Genomic DNA, 10,567 nt, shown 5'->3' on the forward strand with positions numbered 1-10,567 from the left:
CATATGGAGAAGAAGGGATAGCAGAAGAGATGCCTGAGGGAGGAGTGAAGGAGAGAAGTGAGGGATGAATAGCAGGTAGAGATGGAGAGGTGAATCGATGCTATTGGTTTGTGTCCAAAGCGTTAATGTTGCCTGCGTCTGATTGATGAAGTGTCGGGCCCTGCTCTGCACATCACTGCAAGATGAATAGAGAACAGCAGTCTCTCTCGCCCTCTTTCTCTCTCTCCCTCTGTTTTTCACTCACGTTCACTCTTTTGCTCACTTTCTCTCTCACTCACTTTTATTTGCCTTCTCTCTCTCCCCTCCTCCCTCTCTCTCTCCCTCTCTCTCTCTTAGTCTCTCACTCTCTCTTCCTCCCTTTCTCACTGTATTTATTTAGTTGGCTTTAAGCTTCTGCCTTCTGTCTTTCCCTTGTATTCTCTCCAACCCTCTCTTTCACACACTCTCTCTCCCTCTCTCATTCTCTTGCACTTGCTTTCTCTCTCCATCTCTGTCTCTCTTTCACTCATATTCTCTCTATCTTCCTCTCTATCTCACTCTCTCATTCACCTACTTTCTCTCTCTCTCATACACACACTCTCATTCACTTGCTTTCTCTTTCTCTCTCTCACTGTCATGTGTCTGTGTGTGTGTGTGCGTGTCTATGTGTGTGTGTGTGTGTGTGTGTGTGTGTATGTGTGTGTGTGTGTGTGTGTGTGTGTGTGTGTGTGTGTGTGTGTGTGTGTGTGTTTGTGTGTGTGTGTGTATGTGTGTGCGTGTGTATGTCTGTGTGTGTGTGTGTGTGTGTGTGTGTGTGTGTGTGTGTGTGTGTGTGTGTGTGTGTTTGTGTGCAACAATAAAAGAGAGTACCTGGCCCATGAAATAACACACCTGCATCCTGACTGCAACGCTGCGCTCATTAGTAGGGCAGAGAGCATCCTCAGAATGCTGGACACTGAACAGCAGAGATGCCACTCTGTTGTTGGGTTTCACTTCCTGTTATGTCATTTTAGGAGTGGTTGTTGATTGGTTGACTGGCCTCTATGGTGTATGGTGAAGGAGAGCCTTTACTGATCCCAGGTATAACATGTGGTGCATTGGTGCCTTCACAGATCCTGCGTATAACATGCGGTACATTGGTGCCTTCTCAGATCCTGGATATTGGTGACTGCCACAAGCCAGTTGTGCATTGTTGTGGAATCTCGCGCTTTGACGTGCAATGTCAAAAATAAAAAATAGTTTGATCTGCTGCGGTGGGAAATCTCCTTAGAATAGCACAAGCAAATTAACACCTTTCCCATGTATGTCTGAAATGAAATGTTCTTTCTCTGATTATCAGTGCAAAATGCCATTTAGAAATGCATAGGTGAAGGTGATTTCACAGCAAGAAAATATATCTTCATCAGTGTACAGAACTGGTCTTGTGTGAGGTATTTGGTCAATATATTCATGTAAGTTCAAACCTGCACTGCATCTCTTGGAACATGAGGGGAAATGATCCGTGTGTGTGCCTTATGGTGACAAAATGGGGGGGTTATATACTGCTCAAAAAAATTAAGGGAACACTTAGGTTTTCCACAATTGTTAAAACAAATTTTTGAAACCTTCCACCCTTTTCTTCATTCTCAAACTACATTCACAGAATGTCTGACAGTTCTTGCAAAATAAAACACTCGCCTCAAAAATTTTACTTGTGCTCAGAACCAAACAGTGTCAGAGTACCGATCCAGTGTATGATTGCAGTGTTCCCTTAATTTTTTTGATATACTATCTGAGGAGTTCTGCTACTTGGTTGTAGGGTTGTGGTTGTGTTGTGTGTGTAGTGTTTTGACAAAATCATTACTCATTAAATCTTACTACTAAGCATTTGAAAAAAGTTTAGTTGAAGGCGAGAATACTGTAGGCTTGAAAACAAAGTTAAATGCAGAGTATGGACATGTATGACCGTCATGGATATACACTTTGTCAAAAAGTGGAACAGGATTATTTATCCGCAAGCGGGTATCAGCGGGCCCAAAAAGATATCAAAATGTCAGTTGCAGCGCAGAACCTGGTGTCCGTCCAAAGAATGTGTTAGTGATTCAGGGTGTCAAATTTGGTGAACTTTGAATCTTTACATCCCAGAATACTGTCACAGGCATGTATTGGCTGCCAGAATACCAGTGTCCATTTTCTGGACTGAGCCAAATGGACATGTAGGAGACGAGTGAGCAAACGTGTGGTGTATGTGCAGCTCTGGAGATATTGAAAAGCGTCCGTTGCAGCGCCCCCAATGGGTGAAATTTCACAAAATGTGCCATGCATTCAAAACATGTGGTAGTGATTCTACTTGTCTAATTTTGAGAAGGTTTTGCATTGATATCATCCAGGTAGTGCTACTCCACAAATGAGTCGAAATGAGCTTGACACATCAAGGTGGTAACGTGTCATTTAATTTTCGTAATTTGTAGTGCGTCTTTTTTTCCTATTCTGTCTCAAACAGGCCCGGACTTAACTGCCTGTGAGAAAGATGAGATGAAGATGGGGAACAAGAGAAAAAAGAAAGAAAGAAAGACAGAGAGACAGAGAGATGGATGGAGAGAGATAAAGAGGGTGAATAAGAGAGAAAGAAGTGTAGTGAAGGGGGGATATCAGAAAAAAGAAAGGCAGACAGAGAGAGAGACAGAGGGATGTAGTGAAGGGGGAGAGAGAGGGATGAGAGAGGATGTAGTGATCCGAGGAAAAGCCTCCTGTTTGCGTGGGGCTCAGGGGCAGTGGGGAGAGAGGTGCATTGTGGGTAGGTGTCTGAGGAGGATTGGGGGTGGGGATGCTTGGGTGGAGGGGGGAGGTGAGGGGGGGTGGGGGGCACCAGATGGCATGCCACACTGAGAGGACCCGGGGGCTGGCATGGGGGTGCTTTCCACTTCTTCACCTCGTGCCAGCAGGCATTAGGTGTGTGTGTGTGTGTGTGTGTGTGTGTGTGTGTGTGTGTGTGTAGATAGCTCATAGATTTATAGATAGATAGATGGATAGATAGATACATAGATAGATAATACATAGATAGATAGATAGATTGTGTGTGTGTGTGTGTGTGTGTGTGTGTGTGTGTGTGTGTGTGTGTGTGTGTGTGTGTGTGTGTGTGTGTGTGTGTTTTAACACAAAAGAGAGTGTGGGTGGATTTTAGTGTGCGGATATGTGATGGATGTGTGTGTGTGTGTGTGTGTGTGTGTGTGTGTGTGTGTGTTGCTCAATCTGGAATCGGATTCCTTGCTGTGAAAGAGGTGAAGCCTGACTAACCCCAGTGGTGCCACATCACATTTAAGTGTGTGTGTGTGTGTGTATGTGTGTGTGTGTGTGTGTGTGTGTGTGTGTGTGGTGTGTGTGTGTGTGTGTGTGTGTCTGTGTGTGTGTCTGTGTGTGTGTGTGTGTGTGTGTGTGTGTGTGTGTGTGTGTGTGTGTGTGTGTGTGTGTGTGTGTGTGTGTGTGTGTGTGTATTTACGTGTGTGTGTGTATGTGTGTGTGTACACTCTTCCCTGGTCCTCCCAGCCGAGGCGTGATGCACCACAGTGTGGAGGCAGTCTACACAAAAACATTTCAATCATCCAGTGAAACACTCTCTCTTCTCTCTCTCTTCTCTCTCTTTCCTTTCTTTCTCTCTATCCTTTCTCTCCTCTCTCTTCTTTCTCTCTTCTCTCTCTCTCCTTTCACTCTCTTCTCTCTCTCCTTTCACTCTCTTCTCTCTCTCCTCTCTCTTCTCTCATCTCTCTCTTCTCTCTCTCCTCTCTCTTCTCTCTCTCTCTTTCCTCTCTATTCTCTCTCACCTCTCTCTTCTCTCTCTCATCTCTCTCCTCTCTCTTGCCATGGTAATTAGTATTGCATTCAAGCTGAAGTTGTCACAACTTGATTTTAGCCAGCATGTGTGTGTGTTTGTGTGTGTGTGTGTGTGTGTGTGTGTGTGTGTGTGTGTGTGTCGTGTGCGTGTGTGTGTGTGTGTGTTGGTGTGTGTGAGGGTGGGTGGGTTTGGGTGTATGTGTGATTGTGCGTGCGTGGGTGGGTGCATGCATGCCTGTGTGTGTGTGTGTGTGTGTGTGTGTGTGTGTGTGTGTGTGTGTGTGTGTGAAGAGACAGAGTGCCATCTCACTGTGTTTGTTGGGCACATTGAGGAGCGTCCGGGTTTAAAGGATTAAAATGGTGTTTGGAGTATCTGGTAATCTGGCTCTAACAGTAAACTGCCACTCCTGTCTCATAAAGACACTCACACACACACACACACACACACACACACACACACACTTACAAATACACAAACACACAATACAACAATTTAAGACTTCCTCCCTCAAAATACACACCCACACACTTTCACACACCACACACCCACACACACACACACACACACACACACACACACACACACACAGACAGACATGCACGCGCTGCACACAGCAACCAGCCTCTGTGCCCTAGGTTCTACTGAACAGATGTTGTGGAATTTAAGAAGCAGCCCCCCCCCTCTCCTCTACCCACCCCCCCCCCCCACCTTCTCTCTATCCTCACCCCCTCCCCTCCCCCACCCACCTGACCCCACCCACCAACGAGCCTGGGCACGAGTGTGCCATGTGGCATCGCATTACACCCCCCAGCACCCCCAGCTCTGCCCGTGCCCATGCCAACCTCACGTACACTCCATTCTCACCTCACCTCGCCTCCACCATCCTCCGACTGGAAACCAAGGAAACCAGAGAAGAGAGCAAAACACACAATGCGTTCATCCATCCCTCCATCCATCCCTCCTCCCTCCATCCATCCCTCCCTCCATCCCTCCCTCCATCCATCCATCCCTCCCTCCATCCCTCCCTCCATCCATCCATCCCTCCCTCCATCCCTCCCTCCCTCCCTCCATCCCTCCATCCATCCCTCCCCATCCCTCCATCCATCCCTCCATCCATCCCTCTATCCATCCCTCCATCCCTCCATCCATCCCCCATCCCTCCATCCATCCCTCCTCCATCCCCTCCATCCATCCCTCTCCATCCATCCCTCCATCCCTCCATCTATCAGTCAGTCTGTCTGTCCGTCTGCAAGCCCCTCCCCCCGTGCTGATCGGTTCATTTCTCCGCAGTCTGTCAGAAAGAAGAAAAAAACGAAAATCAAGAGAAGACAAGAAGAGACAAAGCGTACAGTAGCGTGGACAGATGGATGCTGACTTCCTGTGAGCACAAAGGCCTGGCTGCCCTAGCTGCCCTAGCTGCCCTGGGTTCCTTGGGTTCACTGGACATCGTGCCTCTCAGCGATGCAGCTGGAATCCCAAACACATCTAGAAACTTCCATGAGGGAGGGACAGCGGCCCTCTAGTCTGCACTAAAGGCACCACGCACATTTAACAGTACACACACAACATTTCCATGGAAACAGAAATGCAGAATTATGAAGGTGATACAGTATGCGTGTGTGTGTGTGTGTGTGTGTGTGTGTGTGTGTGTGTGTGTGTGTTTGTGTTTGTTTATGAACATTACAGTAATATCTGTGAATTTATATGTGTGTGTGTGTGTGTGTGTGTGTGTGTGTGTGTGTGTGAGAGAGAGAGAGAGAGAGAGAGAGAGAGAGAGAGAGTATGTGTGTGTGAGAGAGAGTGTCACAATGGGATGGGGGGGTGTGAGTTTGTAAAAATCAGCCATTTGCTTCAAAATCACTTGGGAATCAGTATAGTATTCCTGTTGCCATGGTGATGTGCGGAACATGCCAGAGATGAAAATCACCTTTCAGTGGAGGAGAAAGTTTAAGTGCGGGCTGTGTGTGTGTGTGTCCGTCAGCGCGTGTGCATGTGTGTGTGTGCGTGTGTGTGCGTGCGTGTGTGTGTGCATGGGCGAGTGTGCATGCATGTCAAAGTCAAAGTCAAAGTCAAAGTCTGCTTTATTGTCAATTTCTTCACATGTCAAGACATACAAAGAGATCAAAATTACGTTTCCCACTATCCCACGGTGGAGACAAGACATATTTTACCAATTAAGTCCACAGACAAACATAGCATGTGTGTGTGTGACTGTGCTTAATGTTCTATTTGTCCCCCACTGTGTCTCCAGGAGTAACACACTTGATTTAAGAGTAATATACTTACTCTCTACGTGTGTCAAGCTGCTCATTATTCTCTCTGTGAGGGATAAATTGCATCTGAAGTCATGTTTGTGTGGTGAGTGGGGTGCAGCATTAAGGCCTGTGTGTGTGTGTGCGTCTGCGCGTGTGTGTGTGTATGTGTGTGTGTGTGTGTCTGTGTGTGTGTGTATGTGTGTGTGTGTGTCTGTGTGTGTGTGAGGGACAAATTGCATCTGAAGTCACAAAATCACACAGGTATTCTTACTATTTTTGACAATTCCAAGGACAAAATAAAATTTCGACTTGGTGTGAAAGGGCCTTTGTTATTACTTTGACACAACCATTGCCATGGTTGCACATTAAGCATTATAGTGATTTTGGGTTTGATATGATACTTACTCAACACAGGACAGACCATGAAGAGCACCACTGCAGCAAGGCCTCAAGTCCCGTGTGTTATAGATCGAAACTGAGTTTATAACATGTGTTGTGAGTTTATAACATGTGTTATAACATATGTAATAACAGAAGTCAATGGTATTGAAATCTAATCAGGGTTATTTCATCATCAGGAGTGTATTTACTGAATATTTCAATAGTTTTTCCCCGTTCGCCCACCAATAAATAAATAAATAAACACACACACACACACACACACACACACACACACTCACACACACACACACACACACAGACACACACACACACACAAACAAACCTTAAGCTCCAACACAACCAGCTTAGTGTGTGACCAAACTCCAACTTTTCCAATGTGTGGCTGTAAATCCTTTAATCTGTGTGCTGGGGGAACAAGTAGAGTTTGGACTCCCTCTCAGATCCATCTCAATCCACCCAGACAGACTGCCAGTGATGAATGGATCATATGGGATTCTGCTGGATCAGGGGAAAGAGAGAGGGAAGGAGGGAGGGAGGGAGGGAGAGAGAGAACAATGTTAATCCATACCTGTCATATGGCACCTGTTCAAAAAACACCCTCATGAAAGTATGTACATACACACAGAAACACACACACACTCACAAACACACACACACACACACACACACACAAAACACACAGATTGCTCATGAGAGATGCTTTAAATAAACTGGATAACTCTTCTGGACCTCACTGCCATCAGTTGGAGTGGTACCAGGCACAGACGGGCTTCTCTCTGAACGAGCAGGAAGCCAAACTTGTGCATTGTACTGGCCTCACACACACACACACACAAACACCCTTATGCAGTGCCCTCCATTATAATTATCCCCAGCACAATTGCCCAATCGGTTGATGGTAAGACTCACTACCAGTCATTCTTGCATCAACAGCACCTCATGGAAAATAGAACACTGAATGCAGATATACATACATTAAACCACACATTAGGGTCACAAGAGATATTAGGTTCTTTCAGTGTTTCAGTTGAGACTAGTCCTAGTTTTTCCAGGATAACATACTGTACAATAAGGATATTGATCTCTGTGAAAATTAGATATGGTGTGTATGATCTGAGAGGCTGAGGAAATTAAGAGAATATGTTTTTTTTTTTTTCCTGTAGCCCCCCTCTGCAACGCCGTCTGGCGTACGCAAGGCTATTGTTCAGACATATTGAGAGCTGGCAGCAAAATTATTCCCCCTCAATGAAATTCCAGAATATTCTCTCAGGCTAGCAACGCAAGTGTGTGTGTGCGTGCCCCCCCCCCCCCACTCTCTCCATCTCTCTCTCGCTCTCCATCTCTCTCTCTTTACAGGAGAACAGACTAGTGAGTGAGGTGGGCAATGAGCCTATAAACAGGGTGGGCGAAGAGTTGGATACTGAACGATGACTAAACTGATAACGGTTTGGGATACTGAAAGACAATGAGGGGGGGAAACTTTTTTTTTCATAATGGAACCTGCAGTGTGAAAACGTGGTCTAAATTAGACCAGTAAAAAGCTACTTGGAAGAAATTAAGTCCTAGAGTTGTATTACAAATATTACATATTATATACTTATTTTGTACAGCTTCCCTTTTTTATTTATATAAATGAAAATGGAAATATGACATGACACAAGATGAATATATGAGTGTAATCGTATGGATAAATGCACCAAACAATGAATGTAGAATGAATGGATGCAAACGGATGCAAGGTCAGTGTGTGAATGTAAAACAAAATACAGAATCACAAGACAAGACACAAGACAATGCACATAATATAGACAGTCGGGCAGACGTGGCCTAGTGGGCTTCGGGCTTAGAATCGAAGGGTTGCCGGTTCGATCCCTGCAGTGGGAATGGCTGAACTGCCCTTGAGCAAGGCACCTAACCCCTCACTGCTCCCCGAGCGCCGCTGTAGCAAGGCAGCTCACTGCTCCAGGTTAGTGTGTGCTTCACCTCACTGTGTGTGCTCTTCACAAATGGGATCAATCCAGAGACCAAATTCCTTGTATACCCAAGTATACTTGGCCTAGAAACCTGATTTACAATTTACATTTTTTACAATTAGACAAGTAACGCAAATTGTATCAGTTCCTTTTGAAACAGAGGAAATGTCCTTTGAGGTATTTGGAAAGCAAAGTCCTTTCGTGTGTGGGAACAGAAAAACATTATCTCCACAGGAGTTGTGCGGGTTCAGGCAGATGCTGAGGGAGCCCTATGACAGCGGTGCATTAACATCTAGCTGGGCTACATTTTTTTTATGAAATATTATCATTATAACCTCCTATTCAGAAAAGTACAGTACCTCGCCACCATAATCCACTATCATATCATGCAGGGGTGTCAGTCGGGGGCGCCATATTGGCCTGTCCGCAGGTTTCATTCAGATTCAGATTTATATATATATATATATATATATATATATATATATATATATATATATATATATATGTATATATATGTGTGTGTGTGTGTATTTATTCATCACACGCACAATTATAACAGTGTGCAACAGGTAGTGAAATGTAAGCCTGGTGGTTAGGCTGAATAGGTAAGTCTGGTTAGGATGCCCAATCACAAGCACAAGGTCTACGAGGCCCGGGATATCAGTGTGTGTGTGTGAACATCAGTGTGAGGCTGGGATATCAGGGTGTGTGTGCACATCAGTGTGAGGCTGGGATATCAGGGTGTGTGTGTGTGTGTGTGGGTGTGTGTGTGAACATCAGTGTGAGGCTGGGATATCAGGGTGTGTGTGTGTGAACATCAGTGTGAGGTTGGGATATCAGGGTGTGTGTGTGTGTGTGTGTGTGTGTGCTCATTATTGAGATGCTGGGATATCATAGGGTGTGTGTGCACATCAGTGTGAGAAAGTGAAATTGCACCAGCGCTGTGCAGTGGAACAGATGCTGGTGAATTTTAATGCATGTTTACACCATTTCCCAGTTTACCAAGCACAAGCACATACCTATCACATTGCAATACACATACATAAAGATATAAACAGACCGAAACACACTGTTCCCATTGGCACAAACCCTTTCTGCTGGCAAACTTATCTCTTTTGCTCTCTCCCTCTCCCTCTCTCTCTCTCTCTCTCTATCTCTCTCTCCCTCTCTCTCTCTTTGTCTCTCTCTCTCTCTCTCTCCCTCTCTCTCTCTCCCTCTCTCTGATCTATTCACGGCCAGTTCTCTCTGCATGTTGTACAGGTATTGTCAGCCGCACAGAGAACCGTCAGCATTCCCGGTGCCGCTTGGCACACACTCGCACTCTGCATTGTTCTGGGCAGAGACTGCAAGACGTGCTGCCAGGGGGCATGGGCAGGGGAGGGGTTAGACGGCCAAGTATTCGGCTGAGGCTGTGCCAAAATGCTGACATCCTCCCGACCTCCTTCAGCCTGACTGGAGGTCAACAGATTGTTCACGACACCTCAATGACTCCTTACCGACTCCTTAATGACTCCTCACTGACTTCTCACTGACTCCTTACCGACTCCTCACTGACTCCTTACTGACTCCTCATCGACCCCTCACTGACTCTTCACTGACTCCCCACTGACTTCTCATTGACTCCTGACTGATTCCTGACAGACCAGCTGAAAGCAGACCAGGTGAAGCACCAGTCTAAAACATCCATTGTTTATTGAATGCTCATCAGCTGACGATTCAAGCACTGGTATTCAAGAAAAAGTGGCACTTCCACTTGGAATGTGTCAACACACTCATGTCTGCGGCTCTGCGCTGATGTGCAGCCAGCTTTACATTGAAGGTGTCCATAAACAAACAAACAAACAAATATGGACGAAAGCGTCTGCCAAATCCCATAACCATCCCATAACCATAACCAAAACGCTTTTAGAAAACATTAATAAGTCATGTTATTTAATTGTGTATTTCCGATAATATCAATAAATTGCAGTTGTGTTGTTTTGATTGAGTAAAGCAAATAATAATAGCCCAATAACAGTTCCACTAAATTTACTTGATGAACAAAATAAAAAAACTAGATGTACCGCATAGCGGTACAAAATATGACCGCCGCTCAGTCCTGTACATCCGTTCCGCGAAAATAAATCACACTTCAATTTGTCTCCATA

This window comes from Alosa alosa, chromosome 22 (genome assembly GCF_017589495.1).
Source record: "Alosa alosa isolate M-15738 ecotype Scorff River chromosome 22, AALO_Geno_1.1, whole genome shotgun sequence".
NCBI lineage: Eukaryota > Metazoa > Chordata > Actinopteri > Clupeiformes > Clupeidae > Alosa > Alosa alosa.